The 22914-nt window shown below is 48.6% G+C and overlaps 1 protein-coding gene across 1 annotated transcript in view; it reads left to right on the plus strand.

Annotated features, from left to right (window-relative positions):
* Positions 1–1139: 1139 nt before the first annotated feature.
* The window catches only part of EPPK1 (epiplakin 1), a 110691-nt gene continuing 88916 nt past the window's right edge, over positions 1140–22914 (plus strand). Inside the window, exons 1-2 of the mRNA XM_029592255.1 lie at positions 1140–1225; positions 5071–5166. The gene's annotated coding sequence lies outside the window, so the exon portion shown is untranslated. The remainder of the gene's footprint in view (positions 1226–5070; positions 5167–22914) is intronic.

The following is a 22914-nucleotide window of genomic DNA, read 5'->3' on the forward strand; positions in this document are numbered from 1 at the left end:
CTCTATGTATGGTTGTGTGCCTGTGTCCTGTCTGTTTGTAGATAGGTTTGTCTCTCATATGTCTAGGAATGACTGTGTACCCGTGTCCTGTCTATATGTAGATAGGTTTGTGTCCCAATTGTCTATGTATGGCTGTGTGCCTGTGTCTTGTCTGTATGTATATAGGTTTGTGTCTTATATATTTATGTATGGCTGTGTGCCCATGTCCTGCCTATATGTATATAGGTTTCTGTCCCATGGCTCTATGTATGGTTGTGTGCCTGTGTCCTGTCTGTATGTAGATAGGTTTGTCTCTCATATGTCTCAATAAGACTTGGCTATTTAAACAAGCCTTCCCAGATCCGAATTAAATGATAGCAATTCTATAATTGATAGCAATTTTATAAGAGATAGCAACTTGTATAAGAGACTTCACAATATAATGTAAATAATGTAAATAATATAATCCTAACTGCTCGGCTTTCTTATTCTAACTCTCTTCCCAGTTTAAGACCCTTGTTGTAATGTAACTTTTGATCTCTTTGCACTTGTTTATGTTCTGTTTTTTGTTCTCATCCCTTGTTGCATGTAAACCGGCATGATGTGGTTTTTAATCACGAATGCCGGTATAGAAAAACTCTAAATAAATAAATAAATAAATATGTCTAGGAATGACTGTGTACCCGTGTCCTGTCTATATGTAGATAGCTTTCTGTCCCATGGCTCTATGTATGGTTGTGTACCCGTGTCCTGTCTATATGTAGATAGCTTTCTGTCTCATGGATCTATGTATGGCTGTGTGCTCGTGTTCTGTGTGATTATAGGTTTGTGTCTCATTTTTTGTGTATAGCTGTATGCCCCTGTCCTGTCTATATGTATAGAGGTTTGTGTCACGTGTCTTCATATAGCTGTGTGCCCGTGTCCTGTCTGTATGTGTATATATATATATATATATATATATATATAGGTTTGTGTCCTATGAGTCTATATATGACTGCGTGCCTGTGTTGATTTGCATGCACATAGCTTTTTGTTTCATGTGTATCTCTATGGGTGTGCATGGGTGGGATCCTGGCTGGGAAGTGGCTGGAGGTGGAGAATAAGGAGGGGGGTGGGGAGTGAGCTTAGGGCTCTTGTTATAAGTAAGGTCTGGGAGGTGGGGTTAGTGCCTCAGTCCTGCACAGGAAGAGCAGCAGAGGCAGGGAGGTCTGCACCCGCAGACTCTGGAGAGGGCGGCACCTACCAGGTAAGGCTGGCACTGATAGCGCCGCGCTGTGTGGAGAGAGAGGAGGGTGGCTGGAGCTGTGCATTTCTTTGACTCAGAAGTGCCTGATAAGGTGTCCGCACTTTGTGCAAAGGAATCTCCCGGAGTATTTCCTTCTCCCTCTGCTGCTGGCACTTTCTCTCTCGCCTTGCCTTTGTCCTTCTCATTCTCTCCCCCTCTCATTCTCTCTCTCTCTCTCGCCTTAACTTTCGTTTTCTCTCTCTTCTTCTCCCTCCCAGCTCTCTCTCTCCTGTCTGCCCTAGGTATGCCATGCGTAAACTCTGGATACAGATGTGAAGGGAGCCCCCCGCCCACTGCTTCCCCCTCCAGGACATACTTAGCCCTCCAAATTGCTCAGCTGGTGAAGAGTTGGGCTGTGACCCTGCTGTTTCAGACGTGAAGTGTCAGAGACCAGAAGCGGATGCCTAAGGCACGTTTCAGGGCTTCTGAGAGAAACCCTCCAGCTCACTCACCTAATGATAATCGTTATTATTATTCTTCTGGCACTATGCCTTCTCTCTTCTGGAAGTTTTCCTGTTGTTCAGGCTCCAGGACCATGCTACCAGTCCCCATTTGCCCTACAGATGGCTGCCCTTACCTTTCTGAAGCATTAAAACATTGAAATGTGACTGAACAGCATCATTTCGTTCTCAGTCAGGGGCGGATTGCAGGAAAATATCAGCCCCCGGGGATTTTTTCAAAACTGGCCCATGGGGTATCTGACGTCCTCATGTCAAAACAGACCACAAACATTTAAGAACGTTAAAATATCACTTACATTTGTTCTAATATTTTCCAAATACCACTAGAGTATTTCAAAACGCAGATACATGAAATATCACCCCAAAATTTAAAATAGGATTAAAACATCTCCAGCTCTCCATATCATAAAACAAATAAAGAAATAAATACCAGGATCTTTTGATTTCCACTCACCCAGAGATTGTTGTGGATTTGGGGGAAGGCGGGGCCACACAATCTTTCTCCTCTGTCTCTCCCCTTCACACACATAGGCTTTCTTTCTCTCATACAAGCATGCAGGTGCTCTCTCTGTCACACACATCTGTAGGCTGCCTCTGTCTCTCATACACACATTCAGGCTCACACACAGGCTCTCTTTCTCTCTCAAAACACTCATGCAGTCGCTCTCATACAAATATGCAGGCGTTCTCTCTCACACATATGTAGGCTCTCTGTCTCTCATACACACATTCAGCCTCACACACAGGCACTCTCTCATAACACACATGCAGGCACTCTGTCTCATGCACATATGTAGGTTCTTTCTTTCATACACACATGCAAGTGCTCTCCATCACATACACTCATGCAGATTCTTCCCTCTCTCATGCATACACAGGCACACATGCAGTTTCTCTCATACACACATACACAGGCTCTTTCTTTCATACACACCGATATACTGATGCCCTCTCTCATACACATATACCTTAGGCCTCCTCCTTTCTGCTGGATTTTGGCCATGCCAGCGCTGTTCCTTATTTACTGCCCGAGGGCAGGTGGGAGGAGGTCAATGCTCCTGGTGGCCCTGCAACCCCAGATGCATCATTAGTCCAGCCACATAGGCCTTTCTCTTCGGGCCGCAGCAGGCAGCAGGTAGAGCTCTGTCGCGGCTCTGCCGAGCCCTTTACCCAACCTCGGTGGTTTGAATTCTGTTGTGGTCCTGCTGAGCACATCATCGAGCCATGGAGATTTGAGCTGCATCACGGCCCCGCAAAGCCAATCACTGAGCTGCGTCAAGCCCTGCCGAACCCTTCTTCCAGCCACGGCGAGTTGCGCAATCTGTCGCAGCCCCTCTCAGGAGACCGCTTGACCAGTGCGACCGGCCCACTGAGGGATGCCCGATCCCCCGATAGGCCAATCCGCCTCGGTTCTCAATTATTAAACGCCAACAGAGAGGATCTGGGCAGATAAGGTCCTTCTGGCCCAACCAGTTTCCCCCATTGTGTCAGCACAGATACCATCTCCCTGCCTCACTCTGTGTCTGTCCCAAGCCTACATGGAGTAAGTCACACTTCTGGTTTCCAGCACTTCCGCCGGATTCCCTCATATTACGACTTCTTGTCCTTGACTTGACTTTTATATGGAAAATGCCCTCTTTCTGTACCTTACTGAAAGCTGCTAAGTATTTGAATGCTTCTATCATCTCTCTCCTTTCCTGTTTAGACTGTAGAGGGCACATTTTGCATTTTTCTCATTATTATTTAAGCTATTTGGCCATGCTCACTTTAGATGACTAGAAGTCATCTACTCCCAGAGAGGTAAAGAGGAGAATTAATTTGGATAACTAAAGAAAGAGGAAAGGGAAAGGAAGGGAAGGGTACTAAGGCATGGGAAGAGGTGCAGGGAAAGGATGGGAAGAGAAAAGATGTACAAGAGAATGGGAAAGCATGGGGTTGGAGAAGGAGGTCAGTGGAGGTACAGGGGCTCACAGGGAGCCTAACTTTCAAACCTATCCATGATGCAGCATTTGCATGTGGAAGTGGACACACACACAGAGATTAGTGCCAGTATTTTATAAACTGCACTGCGGGAGCTGCACAGTTTCTAAAATACCGTGTAGTTTGCTCCAAAGGTATACACAAATGCTTCAGTACGCACGGATATCTCCAAGGCATGAAAACAAAACACATCCTTTCTCTGCCTATTTCATAAATATACATGCGCATAAATATATAACAGGTATAGGTAATAACGATTTATACACAGAAGCAGGCATTTTGTAAAGTATGTGTGTATGCCATTTTGAAAATACTTTCTTGCCCAAGCACTTGAAGTCACCAGTTTGCCGATACCTCCTCCAGTTCACCCATTCCGTCTCCAGTTCACCCTAATCCCCCGCCAGTTCACCCAGACATTCCCCCCAAACATTGCAGTCAACAGACAAGAGCGATTTCACTTGCGCGAGTCGATTAGCAGGTGTGCGAATGAGTTCGGTAACGTATGCTCGTAAGCCTCTTACATAATAGCAGCTGCCATGTGTGTACTTCTGAACCCTGCCCAGCATGCCCCAGCCTGCCCTTATTTTCCACTGGTAAAATAGATGCATGAAATGGAAAATATGTGCGCACACTCTCAACATGTATAAAATAACATATCCACAAATACCTGCTGCTTTTACCCGCAAAACCCCTTTGAAAATTTACTTCGAAAGTAAGAAGGAAAATGGTCGTCCCTGTCCAACCGAAATCTGGGTCAGGTATGGTAATTGTCAGCGAGACCTATTCCGTGTGGTCACGTCATGTGACCCAACGATCCCCCTCACTCTTTCCTTAGGCACCGTGTCAGGTTGTGTAGAGCGCGCAGCTTCCTGCAGTTCTTTGCGGGGACAGGGAAAGATTTCCTGGCTGGCGGCCGCAATAGCCTGACACAGTGGGGTAAATTTGTTGCATAAAGTTTACGTTAAATAAGTGCTTGCATTACGCCCGTTTTGGAAAGCCGACTTGCACTCTGAAAATGACCCCACTCCAGCCACTCACAATCAGCCACGTCTGCTAATTTGTAGGCAGTAATTTTGCAGGAAAGTTTACATGCGCACTTCTGAAAATCCAAAGGTTCAACTCCAGCCTCCACTCTTAGTCCGGGTAAACTTATATGCCCACCGAACAGTTTTACCTGCCTATCAGACAGACAATTTTATAACCACAAACTCCACATTCCCCTGGGACGGATGTTTAAAATCCAAGACTGTCCTCAAGTCTTCCCCTCTAGGCACTGGGGTGCAACTCCGCCTTGCAAGTGTGGGTCTGGGAGTCCTGTACAAAAATGCTTTCTTCCAACGCAAGCTCTGATCTCTCTGCTTTCAGCGTGGCATCGGCTCTCTCGCCACTTCCCCGGCTTTCAAGGAACAGCTCCAGCAGCAGCAGCAGCGGCAACTGGAAGACCCCCTGGACATCCTGAAGGTAATAACCGAATCTCAGGGGTCCCCAACCCTGTCCTGGAGACGCACCTAACCGGTCTGCAATGTTTTGTATCAGACTGAACCCCAACCCTGTCCTGGAGACGCACCTAACCGGTCTGCAATGTTTTGTATCAGACTGAACCCCAACCCTGTCCTGGAGACGCACCTAACCGGTCTGCAATGTTTTGTATCAGACTGAACCCCAACCCTGTCCTGGAGACGCACCTAACCGGTCTGCAATGCTTTGTATCAGACTGAACCCTAACCCTGTCCTGGAGACGCACCTGACCGGTCTGCAATGTTTTGTATCAGACTGAACCCCAACCCTGTCCTGGAGACGCACCTAACCGGTCTGCAATGTTTTGTATCAGACTGAACCCCAACCCTGTCCTGGAGACGCACCTAACCGGTCTGCAATGTTTTGTATCAGACTGAACCCCAACCCTGTCCTGGAGACGCACCTAACCGGTCTGCAATGTTTTGTATCAGACTGAACCCCAACCCTGTCCTGGAGACGCACCTAACCGGTCTGCAATGTTTTGTATCAGACTGAACCCCAACCCTGTCCTGGAGACGCACCTAACCGGTCTGCAAAGTTTTGTATCAGACTGAACCCCAACCCTGTCCTGGATACGCACCTGACCGGTCTGCAATGTTTTGTATCAGACTGAACCCCAACCCTGTCCTGGAGACGCACCTGACCGGTCTGCAATGTTTTGTATCAGACTGAACCCCAACCCTGTCCTGGAGACGCACCTGACCGGTCTGCAATGTTTTGTATCAGACTGAACCCCAACCCTGTCCTGGAGACGCACCTGACCGGTCTGCAATGTTTTGTATCAGACTGAACCCCAACCCTGTCCTGGAGACGCACCTGAACGGTCTGCAATGTTTTGTATCAGACTGAACCCCAACCCTGTCCTGGAGACGCACCTAACCGGTCTGCAATGTTTTGTATCAGACTGAACCCCAACCCTGTCCTGGAGACGCACCTGACCGGTCTGCAATGTTTTGTATCAGACTGAACCCCAACCCTGTCCTGGAGACGCACCTGACCGGTCTGCAATGTTTTGTATCAGACTGAACCCCAACCCTGTCCTGGAGACGCACCTGACCGGTCTGCAATGTTTTGTATCAGACTGAACCCCAACCCTGTCCTGGAGACGCACCTGACCGGTCTGCAATGTTTTGTATCAGACTGAACCCCAACCCTGTCCTGGAGACGCACCTGACCGGTCTGCAATGTTTTGTATCAGACTGAACCCCAACCCTGTCCTGGAGACGCACCTGACCGGTCTGCAATGTTTTGTATCAGACTGAACCCCAACCCTGTCCTGGAGACGCACCTGACCGGTCTGCAATGTTTTGTATCAGACTGAACCCCAACCCTGTCCTGGAGACGCACCTTACCGGTCTGCAATGTTTTGTATCAGACTGAACCCCAACCCTGTCCTGGAGACGCACCTAACCGGTCTGCAATGTTTTGTATCAGACTGAACCCCAACCCTGTCCTGGAGACGCACCTGACCGGTCTGCAATGTTTTGTATCAGACTGAACCCCAACCCTGTCCTGGAGACGCACCTGACCGGTCTGCAATGTTTTGTATCAGATCGTTTGTCTGCATGGGAAACCCAGTGTCGATACATCCATCTCATGCATACTCATTGGACCTGTCCTGGAAATTACACCAGTTAGGTCTGTCTCCAGGACGGTGCTGGGAACCAGTGCCATATCTAATGAGTCATGCAGCAGCGGCAGTGCACACCCCTGCTTGGGCTGTGGAGGGTCCTCACTCTCTCTCTCTCTCTCTCTTGCTGTTTCCCTGCTTAAAGGTCCAATGGCATTCACCAACGTTTTTTCTCTCTATTGCTGCCTCTGTGGGTCTTATTCATAGGGCTCCTTTCATTTGATCCTGTTTCATAGCTCATATTTGTATGCTTTTTGAGTGAATAAAGAGTTCTCCCCTTTTTTTTAAAAAATTTTTTTTCTGTGGCCACATTTTAAGGCCAATGCAATAGAGTGCGCCAGCCGAGCTCACCGCTTAACCCGTGGTTGGACACGCGTCCAAAACTCCTTATGCTATAAGGGGATTAGCGTGTCCAAAAGGCACATTCAACCTCCCGCGAAGGTAAGAGCGCTCATTGAATGCAATTTAAAAAAAAAAAAAATGTACACCCAATGTGCACATTTTAACCCTACAAAAATTAACGCCTGCCCGGAGCAGGCGTTAATTTTTGTAGGCTTTTCTGTTCCTTTTTTCGGTTCCTCTGACTTAGATATTGGTGTGATATTAAGTCGGAGCAACCAAAATAGGAAAATGTTTTAAAAAGTGTGCAGCGGTCAGGTTAGGAAAAGGGACGCCTCCATTTTTCTAACCCATGGCTGTGCCAGGTTAGTAAATCGGACACTGGTAAAACTGAGCGTCCATTTCCCTAACCGGCTGACGGCCACCTCACCCGGGCGCCCGCTGCCAAGAAGGTGCTAGGGGTGCGCAATTTTTCTCCTAGCGCCTCCTTTTCACCGTGGCACCCGATTTAAATATTAAACCAGGCACCCAGGAGAGGTGGACCGGCGTGTGCTGAGGGAAGCTGAGCGCCCGTTTAACACGCGCCGATATTGCGTCGGCCTGATTGTGTGTCACTGCGATGCCCGCAAGCGACACCGATGGCTCAGGTTTGTAATGGGCAGGAGGAGCTTGCAAGAGCGGACACCGAATCGGGTCGGGTCCCCTCTAGCATGGCTGCTTCACGAGCTGGCCGACTCTGGCTTGCAACGAGCAGGGGGCAGAGACGTTTACCCAGAGCCGTCTCTGGGTTGGTTTACGGGCTGCTTTCACCTTCCTGAAAAATTACCATAGAAAATTTGAAATCTAAATGGCGGACAGGAATCCCAGCAGGGTCAAAAAGGTGAGCTGGTTTGTCCAGCCGTCCAAGGTTCATAAGTGACACCCAAGGGGCCAGTCGGAAGGAGGGCTGTGGTATCGCTGAACGATGGTGCCCAGAACCCTACCTGGGCTCAGAGACAGGACGCGCAGGCTGGGAGAGAGTCATCAGCAAACAAAACAGGGGGCCAGAATTGTCTGCAGCACTCGATTGCAGGCAATAGAAACGCTGCAGAGCAGAGTTTCTTTTCTGTACATTTTGCCATTTAATCTTACAGCTGCCACATGTCCGCCACACGGCTTTATTATCTGTTTATTTTCTGTAATCTATTAAACCAGCTTCGGTAATATTTTACTTCCTGCCTACACTTTGAGCAAGCACCGGATTTCAGCTGGGGGGGGGGGGAAGGGATAGCCTGGCCCCCTGTCCATCTGGGCAGGCCCGAAGCTGTAGCTGAAAACCTGGACTGTTCACTTTCACCTGCTTACTTGATTGAACTATGTATTTGCTGTTGGTCCATGCATGAGGCATTGTGTCTTGTCATTTTTAAGCAGAGAAGTTTTAGTAAATCTTGTGTGCTGTTTTAATAACTTGGTGTCATTTAGTTAGCTAGAGTTTATATTTTGCTATTCATTTATTGGTATTATTTTCTGTCCTGCTATATTTATTACCATGTAAACCGCCTTCTCCCTGTGTCCCATCCCCTGAATACTCCAGTTTTAGATGTGACAAGTTCTGTGCCCCTATTCCAGTCCTGAGCCCGCCAGTCCTGGAGATGAGACGCTCTATATCCCTGTGCCCATCCCCTGAGCCCTCCAGTCCTAGAGGTGACAGGCTCTGTATCCCTGCCCCCATCCCCTGATACCTCCAGTCCTAGAGGTGACGGGCTCTGTATCCCTGCTCCCGTCCCCTGATCCCTCCAGTCCTAGAGGTGACAGGCTCTGTATCCCTGCTCCCGTCCCCTGATCCCTCCAGTCCTAGAGGTGACAGGCTCTGTATCCCTGATCCCATCCCCTGATCCGTCCAGTCCTAGAGGTGACAGGCTCTGTATCCCTGCTCCCATCCCCTGATCCCTCCAGTCCTAGAGGTGACAGGCTCTGTATCCCTGCTCCCATCCCCTGATCCCTCCAGTCCTAGAGGTGACAGGTTCTGTATCCCTGCTCCCATCCCCTGATCCCTCCAGTCCTAGAGGTGACAGGCTCTGTATCACTGCACCCATCTCCTGATCTCTCCAGTCCTAGAGGTGACAGGCTCTGTATCCCTGCTCCCATCCCCTGATCCCTCCAGTCCTAGAGGTGACAGGCTCTGTGTCCCTGTGCCCATCCCCTGATCCCTCCAGTCCTAGAGGTGACAGGCTCTGTATCCCTGTGCCCATCCCCTGATCCCTCCAGTCCTAGAGGTGACAGGCTCTGTATCCCTGCTCCCATCCCCTGATCCCTCCAGTCCTAGAGGTGACAGGCTCTGTATCCCTGTGCCCATCCCCTGAGCCCTCCAGTCCTAGAGGTGACAGAATCTGAATCCCTGTGCCCATCCCCTGAGCCTTCCAGTTCTCGAGGGGACAGGCTCTGTATCCCTGCTCCCATCCCCTGATCCCTCCAGTCCTAGAGGGGACAGGCTCTGTATCCCTGCACCCATCCCTCCAGTCCTAGAGGTGACAGAATCTGAATCCCTGTGCCCATCCCCTGAGCCCTCCAGTCCTAGAGGTGACAGAATCTGAATCCCTGTGCCCATCCCCTGAGCCTTCCAGTTCTCGAGGGGACAGGCTCTGTATCCCTGCTCCCATCCCCTGATCCCTCCAGTCCTAGAGGGGACAGGCTCTGTATCCCTGCACCCATCCCTCCAGTCCTAGAGGTGACAGGCTCTGTATCCCTGTGCCCATCCCCTGAGCCTTCCAGTCCTAGAGGTGACAGGCTCTGTATCCCTGCTCCCATCCCCTGATCCCTCCAGTCCTAGAGGTGACAGGCTCTGTATCCCTGTGCCCATCCCCTGAGCCTTCCAGTCCTAGAGGTGACAGGCTCTGTATCCCTGCTCCCATCCCCTGAGCCTTCCAGTCCTAGAGGTGACAGGCTCTGTATCCCTGTGCCCATCCTCCAAGTCCTATAATCCTAGAGCTGACAAGCTCTGCATCCCTGTGCCTGATCCCTGAATCCTCCGGTCCTAGAGGTTTTACAGATTTTGCATCCCTGCATCCATCCCCTGATCCTTCCTATCCTAGAGGTGACAGGCTCTGTATCCCTGCTCCCATCCCCTGATCCCTCCAGTCCTAGAGGTGACAGGCTCTGTATCCCTGCTCCCATCCCCTGAGCCCTCCAGTCCTAGAGGTGACAGGCTCTGTATCCCTGCTCCCATCCCCTGATCCCTCCAGTCCTAGAGGTGACAGGCTCTGTATCCCTGCTCCCATCCCCTGATCCCTCCTGTCCTAGAGGTGACAGGCTCTGTATCCCTGCGCTCATCCCCTGATCCCTCCAGTCCTAGAGGTGACAGGCTCTGTATCCCTGCTCCCATCCCCTGATCCCTCCAGTCCTAGAGGTGACAGGCTCTGTATCCCTGCGCTCATCCCCTGATCCCTCCAGTCCTAGAGGTGACAGGCTCTGTATCCCTGCTCCCATTCCCTGATCCCTCCAGTCCTAGAGGTGACAGGCTCTGTATCCCTGCTCCCATCCCCTGATCCCTCCAGTCCTAGAGGTGACAGGCTCTGTATCCCTGCTCCCATCCCCTGATCCCTCCAGTCCTAGAGGTGACAGGCTCTGTATCCCTGCTCCCATTCCCTGATCCCTCCAGTCCTAGAGGTGACAGGCTCTGTATCCCTGCTCCCATCCCCTGATCCCTCCAGTCCTAGAGGTGACAGGCTCTGTATCCCTGCTCCCATCCCCTGAGCCCTCCAGTCCTAGAGGTGACAGGCTCTGTATCCCTGCTCCCATCCCCTGATCCCTCCAGTCCTAGAGGTGACAGGCTCTGTATCCCTGCTCCCATCCCCTGATCCCTCCTGTCCTAGAGGTGACAGGCTCTGTATCCCTGCGCTCATCCCCTGATCCCTCCAGTCCTAGAGGTGACAGGCTCTGTATCCCTGCTCCCATCCCCTGATCCCTCCAGTCCTAGAGGTGACAGGCTCTGTATCCCTGCTCCCATCCCCTGCTCCCTCCTGTCCTAGAGGTGACAGGCTCTGTATCCCTGCTCCCATCCCCTGATCCCTCCAGTCCTAGAGGTGACAGGCTCTGTATCCCTGCTCCCATCCCCTGATCCCTCCAGTCCTAGAGGTGACAGGCTCTGTATCCCTGCGCTCATCCCCTGATCCCTCCAGTCCTAGAGGTGACAGGCTCTGTATCCCTGCTCCCATCCCCTGATCCCTCCAGTCCTAGAGGTGACAGGCTCTGTATCCCTGCTCCCATCCCCTGAGCCCTCCAGTCCTAGAGGTGACAGGCTCTGTATCCCTGCTCCCATCCCCTGAGCCCTCCAGTCCTAGAGGTGACAGGCTCTGTATCCCTGCTCCCATCCCCTGATCCCTCCTGTCCTAGAGGTGACAGGCTCTGTATCCCTGCTCCCATCCCCTGAGCCCTCCAGTCCTAGAGGTGACAGGCTCTGTATCCCTGCTCCCATCCCCTGAGCCCTCCAGTCCTAGAGGTGACAGGCTCTGTATCCCTGCTCCCATCCCCTGCTCCCTCCTGTCCTAGAGGTGACAGGCTCTGTATCCCTGCTCCCATCCCCTGCTCCCATCCCCTGCTCCCTCCTGTCCTAGAGGTGACAGGCTCTGTATCCCTGCCCCCATCCCCTGATCCCTCCAGTCCTAGAGGTGACAGGCTCTGTATCCCTGCTCCCATCCCCTGCTCCCTCCTGTCCTAGAGGTGACAGGCTCTGTATCCCTGCCCCCATCCCCTGATCCCTCCAGTCCTAGAGGTGACAGGCTCTGTATCCCTGCTCCCATCCCCTGCTCCCTCCAGTCCTAGAGGTGACAGGCTCTGTAAGCCTCACAAGTTCTCTAGTAAATTATTTATCTAAACCATCTTCCATTAACAGGAACAGACCATTACCCTCCAAGCCAGTTTAAACTCGGACCTAACAGCACTGTGCTGGTGCTGAATTTTTTTACATATTTTTGAGTGAAGTTGGGTCCTTAGCCATCCAGGGCCTTCTGAAGAAGCGATTTCACCAAACCTCACCCTGGGGCTTGTTCCCCTATATCCACCAATACCAAGGCCCAAAGCATTTCAGCTCTTTAGGTGTGGGTTTTTTTTTTTTAGTTCGCATCAGATGCGGCCCTTCGGGATCCCAAAAACACCATTATCTGCCTGAAAGCTCACCAGACCGAAAGCAGCTTCAGCTGCGTGGATTCGGGAGTCCGGGCTACCCTAACCTCCCGTGCACCAAACCAGATTCCACGACTGGCGGAGGAAACGTGGCAGGCGGGGCTGGGGATGGAGCCAGCCTGGTGGCAGCCAGGTTCCCGGAGGAAGGAGTGAGGGATGTCTTCTGAGTGGCAGAGCTGGTCTTCATCATCCTCCGGCAGGGGATCCTTCCTTGTATCCAGCTTCAGCTCTCTCCGCCTGCAAGCCCAGGGCATTTCTTTCTGCCCGCTCTCCTTCTCCCTCCCTCTCCTCTTTTCCCCTTAGCTTTTAGAGTTACGGGCAATAGCTGGACATTCACTAGGACCCGGTTTTCTTGATGCTCCCCCACCCCTCATGCACACTTGAAAATATGTTTTTTAGGTAATTATTTATATTCCACTTTGTAGGCGCTTCAAAGTGGATTACATTCAAGTGCTGTAGGTATTCACCTGTCCCCAGAGGGCTCACAATCTAAGGGAACGGTGCAGCAAGCTGCGTCAGTACACTAACGCGTGTTATATTGCGTATATCGCACAGTATTCGCAATATTTTGCATCTCCCTGCCCAGATACCATTCCCTATTACAATAACCTTCTTTTGCATGTGATTTGCATGCATGAGTAATGCAAATGCATGCAAAGAAAGTCATTGCTAGTCAAGTTGCTGTAACTATTTTATCCTCATCGAGCGAGAAGGTGGTCAGCGGTGATAAAATAACACCTATGTAAAATGCGTCAGTGGTGAAGCAGGAGGCCCAGGACCCTAACACAGGTCCTGAGGCTCCCACCGCACATCTAAAGTGGCAAGAAAAAAAAATCATGGCAAATGGGGAGGCTGAGTGGGGGTCACTGCTGACCCCTATCTCAACCCATGGCCGCAAGTCGAGGCTGCACTGACTCCCACAAAATGTTTAAAAAAAAAATACGCACAGCGACAGCTCCTGCCCCTTCTGCCCTGCCCAAAGCTAAAACATAAAATAAAGCCCCGGCCCCCTGCAATCATAACCTCCCAAGTGACAGATTCCCTCCTCTGCCACACCGTGCAACTCCCTCCAAGTGACAGCAACTGTCCCCCTGATTGAAAAAATAAAAAGGTCCCAGGCACCCCCTCCCCCCGAAAGAAAAAAAAAGTAGTGTCCCAGCCCACCCCCTCGACCCACTTTCCATACCCCCGAAACCTAAAAACGGCACCAGGTGCACCCTCGCACCTGGCCCGGTCGGCACCATTTTCATACATGTAAAGTAGGAATACAGCATGGATAGCTGTAGAGCGGATCTTCATTAGGAGTCCCATGCAGGCATCACACTGATACATGTAATGCAGGAATACAGCATGGATAGCTGAAGTGTGAATCTTTATCAGAACCCTATGCCGGTATCACACTGATACATGTAATGCAGGAATACAGCATGGATAGCTGAAGTGTGAATCTTCATCAGAACCCTATGCCGGTGTCACACTGATACATGTAAAGCAGGAATACAGCATGGATAGCTGAAGTGTGAATCTTCATCAGAACCCTATGCCGGTGTCACACTGATACATGTAAAGTAGGAATACAGAATGGACAGCTGTAGAGCGGATCTTCATTAGGAGTCCCATGCAGGCATCACACTGATACATGTAAAGCAGGAATACAGCATGGATAGCTGTAGAGCGGATCTTCATTAGGAGTCCCATGCAGGCATCACACTGATACATGTAAAGCAGGAATACAGCATGGATAGCTGAAGTGTGAATCTTTATCAGAACCCTATGCCGGTATCACACTGATACATGTAATGCAGGAATACAGCATGGATAGCTGAAGTGTGAATCTTCATCAGAACCCTATGCCGGTGTCACACTGATACATGTAAAGCAGGAATACAGCATGGATAGCTGAAGTGTGAATCTTCATCAGAACCCTACGCCGGTGTCACACTGATACATGTAAAGCAGGAATACAGCATGGATAGCTGAAGTGTGAATCTTCATCAGAACCCTACGCCGGTGTCACACTGATACATTTAAAGCAGGAATACAGCATGGATAGCTGAAGTGTGAATCTTCATCAGAACCCTATGCCGGTGTCACACTGATACATGTAAAGCAGGAATACAGCATGGATAGCTGAAGTGTGAATCTTCATCAGAACCCTATGCCGGTGTCACACTGATACATGTAAAGCAGGAATACAGCATGGATAGCTGAAGTGTGAATCTTCATCAGAACCCTATGCCGGTGTCACACTGATACATGTAAAGCAGGAATACAGCATGGACAGCTGAAGTGTGAATCTTCATCAGAACCCTACGCCGGTGTCACACTGATACATGTAATGCAGCAATACAGCATGGACAGCTGAAGTGTGAATCTTCATCAGAACCCTACGCCGGTGTCACACTGATACATGTAAAGCAGGAATACAGCATGGATAGCTGAAGTGTGAATCTTCATCAGAACCCTATGCCGGTGTCACACTGATACATGTAAAGCAGGAATACAGCATGGATAGCTGAAGTGTGAATCTTCATCAGAACCCTATGCTGGTGTCACACTGATACATGTAAAGCAGGAATACAGCATGGATAGCTGAAGTGTGAATCTTCATCAGAACCCTACGCCGGTGTCACACTGATACATGTAAAGCAGGAATACAGCATGGACAGCTGAAGTGTGAATCTTCATCAGAACCCTATGCCGGTGTCACACTGATACATGTAAAGAAGGAATACAGCATGGACAGCTGAAGTGTGAATCTTCATCAGAACCCTATGCCGGTGTCACACTGATACATGTAAAGCAGGAATACAGCATGGATAGCTGAAGTGTGAATCTTCATCAGAACCCTATGCCGGTGTCACACTGATACATGTAAAGCAGGAATACAGCATGGATAGCTGTAGAGCAGATCTTCATTAGGAGTCCCATGCAGGCATCACACTGATACATGTAAAGCAGGAATACAGCATGGACAGCTGAAGTGTGAATCTTCATCAGAACCCTATGCCGGTGTCACACTGATACATGTAAAGAAGGAATACAGCATGGATAGCTGAAGTGTGAATCTTCATCAGAACCCTATGCCGGTGTCACACTGATACATGTAAAGCAGGAATACAGCATGGATAGCTGAAGTGTGAATCTTCATCAGAACCCTATGCCGGTGTCACACTGATACATGTAAAGCAGGAATACAGCATGGATAGCTGAAGTGTGAATCTTCATCAGAACCCTATGCCGGTGTCACACTGATACATGTAATGCAGGAATACAGCATGGATAGCTGAAGTGTGAATCTTCATCAGAACCCTATGCCGGTGTCACACTGATACATGTAATGCAGGAATACAGCATGGATAGCTGAAGTGTGAATCTTCATCAGAACCCTATGCCGGTGTCACACTGACACATGTAATGCAGGAATACAGCATGGATAGCTGAAGCGTGAATCTTCATCAGAACCCTATGCCGGTGTCACACTGATACATGTAAAGCAGGAATACAGCATGGACAGCTGAAGCGTGAATCTTCATCAGAACCCTACGCCGGTGTCACACTGATACATGTAATGCAGGAATACAGCATGGATAGCTGAAGTGTGAATCTTCATCAGAACCCTATGCCGGTGTCACACTGATACATGTAATGCAGGAATACAGCATGGATAGCTGAAGTGTGAATCTTCATCAGAACCCTATGCCGGTGTCACACTGATACATGTAAAGCAGGAATACAGCATGTATAGCTGAAGTGTGAATCTTCATCAGAACCCTATGCCGGTGTCACACTGATACATGTAATGCAGGAATACAGCATGGATAGCTGAAGCGTGAATCTTCATCAGAACCCTATGCCGGTGTCACACTGATACATGTAAAGCAGGAATACAGCATGGACAGCTGAAGCGTGAATCTTCATCAGAACCCTACGCCGGTGTCACACTGATACATGTAATGCAGGAATACAGCATGGATAGCTGAAGTGTGAATCTTCATCAGAACCCTATGCCGGTGTCATACTGATACATGTAAAGCAGGAATACAGCATGGATAGCTGAAGTGTGAATCTTTATCAGAACCCTATGCCGGTGTCACACTGATACATGTAAAGCAGGAATACAGCATGGATAGCTGAAGTGTGAATCTTCATCAGAACCCTATGCCGGTGTCACACTGATACATGTAATGCAGGAATACAGCATGGATAGCTGAAGCGTGAATCTTCATCAGAACCCTACGCCGGTGTCACACTGATACATGTAAAGCAGGAATACAGCATGGATAGCTGAAGTGTGAATCTTTATCAGAACCCTATGCCGGTGTCACACTGATACATGTAATGCAGGAATACAGCATGGATAGCTGAAGCGTGAATCTTCATCAGAACCCTACGCCGGTGTCACACTGATACATGTAATGCAGGAATACAGCATGGATAGCTGAAGTGTGAATCTTCATCAGAACCCTACGCCGGTGTCACACTGATACATCAAAAGCAGGAATACAGCATGGATAGCTGAAGCGTGAATCTTCATCAGAACCCTACGCCGGTGTCACACTGATACATGTAATGCAGGAATACAGCATGGATAGCTGAAGTGTGAATCTTCATCAGAACCCTACGCCGGTGTCACACTGATACATGTAATGCAGGAATACAGCATGGATAGCTGAAGCGTGAATCTTCATCAGAACCCTACGCCGGTGTCACACTGATACATCAAAAGCAGGAATACAGCATGGATAGCTGAAGTGTGAATCTTCATCAGAACCCTATGCCGGTGTCACACTGATACATGTAATGCAGGAATACAGCATGGACAGCTGAAGAGCGGATCTTCATCACAGCTCCATATGGGTATCAAAGTGTGATATATAAAGCAGGAATACAGCACAGACAGCTGAAAGAGGCGAGGAGGACTCAGAAAAGGAGATTTTAAAAATAGGAGTGTGGCCAAACAATTTATTCCAATCAATAAAACATAGAAACATAGAAACATAGAAATGAAGGCAGAAGAAGACCAAACGGCCCATCCAGTCTGCCCAGCAAGCTTTGCACATTTTTTTCTCATACTTATCTGTTACTTTTGGCTCTTAGTAACCTTTTGGTTCTAGTTCCCTTCCACCCCCACCATTAATGCAGAGAGCAGTGTTGGAGCTGCATCTATGTGAAATATTTAGCTTAATTAGTTAGGGGTAGTAACCGCCGCAATAAGCAAGCTACACCCATGCTTATTTGTTTTCCCAGACTATGTAATTCAGTCCTTTTTGGTTGTTGTCTGTATATAGATCCTCTTTTCTTCATTCCCCCTGCCGTTGAGGCAGAGAGTTATGCTGGTTATGTGTGAAGCATCAGTCTTTCTCCCCTGCCGTTAAAGCAGAGAGCTATGCTGGATATGCGTGAAGTATCAGTCTTTCTCCCTTGCCATTGAAGCAGAGAGCTATACTGGATATGCATTGAAAGTGAAATATCAGGCTTATTTGGTTTGGGGTAGTAACCGCCGTTACAAGCAAGCTACTCCCTGTTTTTTTGTGAATGCAAATCCTTTTTTCCACATTCATTCACGTCCTCTAGACTTTATGGATCCACAGTGTTTATCCCACGCCCCTTTGAAATCCTTCACAGTTTTGGTCTTCACCACTTCCTCCGGAAAGGCGTTCCAGGCATCCACCACCCTCTCCGTGAAGAAATACTTCCTGACATTGGTTCTGAGTCTTCCTCCCTGGAGCTTCAAATCGTGACCCCTTGTTCTGCTGATTTTTTTCCGACGGAAAATGTTTGTTGTTGTCTTTCGATCATTAAAACCTTTCAAGTATCTGAAAGTCTGTATCATATCACCCCTGCTCCTCCTTTCCTCCAGGGTGTACATATTTAGATTCTTCAATCTCTCCTCCTAAGTCATTCGATGAAGACCTTCTACCTTTTTGGTCAACCCTTCTCTGGACCGCCTCCATCTTGTCTCTGTCTTTTCGGAGATACGGTCTCCAGAACTGAACACAGTACTCCAGGTGAGGCCTCACCCAGGACCTGTACAAGGGGATTATCACTTCCCATTTCTTACTCGATATTCCTCTCTCTATGCAGCCCAGCATTCTTCTGGCTTTAGCTATCGCCTTGTCACATTGTTTTGCCGACTTCAGATCGTTAGACATTATACAATACATAGAAAAAAAGGAGATCCCAAAACAAGACCCAAAATGGAAGCAATACAGGCAAGAATTAAGGCAGGTTTTTAATTTGAAGGCTATGGCTGGTCCTGCAGCTTTAAGAACTGTTTGTTGATGGAGCTGTTGGAACACATTGTCCCAGACAAAAGCAATGAAATCCACATCATAACAGCCCGGGTACAAAATCATCCCAGAGTCTGAGAAACGCTGACAGATCTTCTCTGCGCAAGCTGTTTTAAGAGCCCAGACCTGCCACACCACTCCTGATGGAAGACACTGCCCCCGAGGCTTTGAACTGTTTTTGGAAAGTTGCCTAATCTGCCATGCCCAGATTAGAGGGGGCAGGAATCCACTTTACAGGCAGTGTACAACTTCCTGCAAGAGAGATCTTTCATCTCCCCCTATCTGGTTACCCGAGGCTCCTTCAGACACGGCTGGTACTCCGCCCCAGGTTATCAGTGCTATGGATCTGTTTTATTATCAGTGCTCCATCATGTTAGATCTTCAAAAGCTCCCTTACTATTCTAGGATGGAACCATCTGGCACCAGGGTTTTGTCTACTTGTAGTTTAACTATTTCCATACAAACTGTCTGTATTCTTTTGTACTCTCTGTGGTCCTTCTCTTACCCCTTCTTCAGAGAAAGATGAAAAACATATGTTTAGAATTTCTGCTTTTTCTTCCTCACCATCCATGCCCGCCTTCCTCTACACTTCTGCCCATCCTCCATTTATTTGATTTGTAGTCTGCCTTTTGTAACACTTCAAAGCAGATTACATTCAGGTACTTTCGGTATTTCCCTGTCCCCAGAGGGCTTACAATCAAGCGCAATCATTTACTGAGCATTTTTCTCTTAGACACTAAATAGGAGAAAAGCCTTTTTAAATCGGGCCCTAAGTTTGTACTGGAGATAATGGAAGGTAAAGTGACTTGTTACAAGGAGCAGCGGTGGGATTTGACTCCTGGCCTCCCTGCTCCTCCATTGATGTAGCAGAAAAAGATTTTGGTCACCTGGCTTTGCTGTGGTAGCAGGTGATCCTTGTGCCGTGGACACACGGCACAATCTTTTATTCCACTTTTACCTTTGCCAGCCTAACTATGTTCCCTGTTTTTTTTTTTCATCTTTTCCAGATATTTTTTCCTTTTGTAACCCTTGTACCTTTTGAAAGCTAATTTTTTTTTTTTGCCCTTATCTTTTTCGGTCACCTCCTTTGACCTACATCCTGATCTTTTCCCTCTGACTTTTATTTGCTTTCCTAACACCTTGCCATGCCTCCCTACGGGCCTCCTCATTTAAACAAAATCAGTGCTGGTGAAGCCTTCTGGCCTTCATGTGACCCCCTTCCTGATAATCACTGGCGCTCCGCTGGGCTCCCAGGTAAGACTTTGGAAATGCTGTCCCTGTGGGCAGGCACCAGGTCCAGCATCGAGCCCCTTCCCTTGTGGGTTCCATAAGCCTTGAAGGGAGTCCAGAATCTCTCCATTTCTAACCAGTCCTGCTCCAGTCAGTACGCAGCAGATTTCAATCTTCCCCCTTTCACTCTGTGCCATCAGTTAGATCTCTGTCCAGCTCTGCTGTCTGAGTTGGAGGTCTCTGAAGTCCTCTGATGAAAGTGAAAGCCATTCCACCTTTCCACATTAACCCACAGCAACGCCTCCTTTCCCCCCTACTCCCTGCATTTCAGTTGCTTTAACATTTTTTTTTAAATAAAGTGCTATTCCTTCCTTTCTGCCCTCCCTATGCAGAAGGAATAGGTGGGCATCTAATACAATTTCAAAGCAAGATGACAGGTGTCCGGGTGGAGGTGGATGGCTAAATGCAGACAACCGATAAAAGCAGCTTGCGGCAGTTCAGTTAATTTTCCAGGTGTTGGACAACTAGCTCGCCCCTACACCTTATTTCAGCAGGCATATTTTTGGCTGGAGATGTCGGATGCAGACTGAAAATCCGGCCCGTTTCTGGGTGCAATCTTAAAATCCCATTTGAGCCCTACAGCTGCCAATCTTTGGAACTGCAACTGCCAGTGAGCAGAGCCCTGGCACCCTCCTGCCAGTGGACGGAGTCGGGGAGAGGGCAGTCTCTGCAGGGAATGCAGGGGGGACGCCAGGCCACAGGGGAGCACACACCACGGGAGAAAGCGAACTCGCTGGCAGGTCGGCGGAATCAGAGAACGCCAGCAATGCTTGTGAGCGATGCAGCTGGGAGCCCCTCCACCCTCTCCCTACCAATCCGTATCAGCCCAAGCACATTTAAAATCTGTTACAGTGATAGCCTCCACCATCTCTTCTAGTAGGCCCCATCCATCTTACAATCTGGCCTGCCCGTGCTCATTAACATCCATGGTCCCTCCATGCAGGTCATAACCACCGCTTTGTGCAGGAAATTGCCAGGGCTGCTCTTGGGCTGTAGCTGCCGTCCTGGGCAGGTTACTCCGCTGCTGCTGTGGACCGTACCCACCACTTTATAAAGGTTGCCCAGAGCTTCACTCCCATCTTCTTGCCACTAGGGATCCTCTTTGTATATCCCTACGGTTTTAAAATTCTGTTCCCATTTTCGCCTCTACAACTTCTTCCAAGAGGGCATTGCAGGCATCCACCCCCCTTTCCGTGGAAAAGCATTCTCTAATGTCGTTCATGCAATTCACGTCATTGAGGAAAAGAAAGTTTAGTTGAATGTGTCAGTGAATTGGGCTTAATTCACTGACACATTCAGTGGAGGTGGAGTGGGGTGAAGCAAGGCAAGGGGTAAGAGCTGGGAGTGATGAGCGGGAGAGCCCAAGTGGGAACTCTCTCCTACACATGCACACTCGTGCATATTACGCTACACTGCATCCTATTGCAATGCATCCTATACCAGCCCTACGCCCGGCCCTCACAATAACCTACGCCCCTCGCCCTTATCCTAACACCTCCCCACACAGTAGCTCTCATCACGGAAAATGCCAAACTTCGCCTTACCCTAGTTTATTCTACTAAAAACAGTCCAGTCCATACACCCAAATATATTATTACATTAACTATACTATTCAATTTAGATATGTATATACATTTTTATTATGTAACAAGCCCTATTGGTCACATTATTACCCTGTTACTGCTGCACTTAACAAATATAATCTGCTTAGCTGGTTCTGTTGAACTGTTGTTATAGTTACTCCGTAAAAGCTGTTATATTGGTTACACTGTAAAGCTCTGTTGCTGACTCCATGTTGCCTGTAAACCGATCTGATGTCCAACAACGAATGTCGGTATAGAAAACCCTTAAATAAATAAATAAATAAATGCATATGTATGGAGCCACGCCCAGTAGCAGCAGGGCAGCCAGGTATTTACCTCATGTCTCTTCACCCTTTCCCATCCTCTCTCATGGCCTTTCAATTGCACAAAAATCAAGGCCATGTGGCTGCTCTCCCCTCTGGGGAAGCAGCTCTAACACTCTCAGCTCTGCTTTTTCTTATTAAAATCATGAGAGGTCTAGAACGGGTAGATGTGAATCGGTTATTTACTCTTTCGGATAGTAGAAGGACTAGGGGACACTCCATGAAGTTAGCATGGGGCACATTTAAAACTAATCGGAGAAAGTTCTTTTTTACTCAACGCACAATTAAACTCTGGAATTTGTTGCCAGAGGATGTGGTTCGTGCAGTTAGTATAGCTGTGTTTAAAAAAGGATTGGATAAGTTCTTGGAGGAGAAGTCCATTACCTGCTATTAAGTTCACTTAGAGAATAGCCACTGCCATTAGCAATGGTTACATGGAATAGACTTAGTTTTTGGGTACTTGCCAGGTTCTTATGGCCTGGATTGGCCACTGTTGGAAACAGGATGCGGGGCTTGATGAACCCCTGGTCTGACCCAGCATGGCATGTTCTTATGTTCTTATGTCCTGTTTTCTGTAGAAGAGAAGGGAAGGAGCTGGATTAGGGAGTAGAGTGGCTGTTCTCTGCTCTGTCTTCTCCAGGCTCCACTTCTCGTCTCCTCTTATTTATTTATTTATTTAGAAACTTTTATATACCGGTATTAGTGGGGACATCATACCGGTTCACATATTAACAGAAGGCTTGGAAAATACATATCAACAGGGAAAGAGAACTGAGTGGGGGGTTAACCAAGTGCAGGATGGAAGGATAGATTAAAACAAGAAGTCATAACAAGAAGAATAACAATTTACAAAGTAATTAACTCCTTAATATAAGGAAAGGGCGGTCACCGGGGGGTGGTGAGAGCTATGGTGAAGGTGGGAGGAGACTATTCTGGGTAGGCTTGGTTGTAAATCATTAATACTCTTCCCCGCAGGCTGCCTTTAGGAGAGGGGCTGGATCAGTACAAGCCCTGCTGCTCTGCCTAATAAATCTAAAAAGAAGTGGCAGAACTATGTTCTCCCATAAATTAAG

The sequence above is a fragment of the Rhinatrema bivittatum genome, chromosome 2 (assembly GCF_901001135.1).
Source record: "Rhinatrema bivittatum chromosome 2, aRhiBiv1.1, whole genome shotgun sequence".
Taxonomy (NCBI): domain Eukaryota; kingdom Metazoa; phylum Chordata; class Amphibia; order Gymnophiona; family Rhinatrematidae; genus Rhinatrema; species Rhinatrema bivittatum.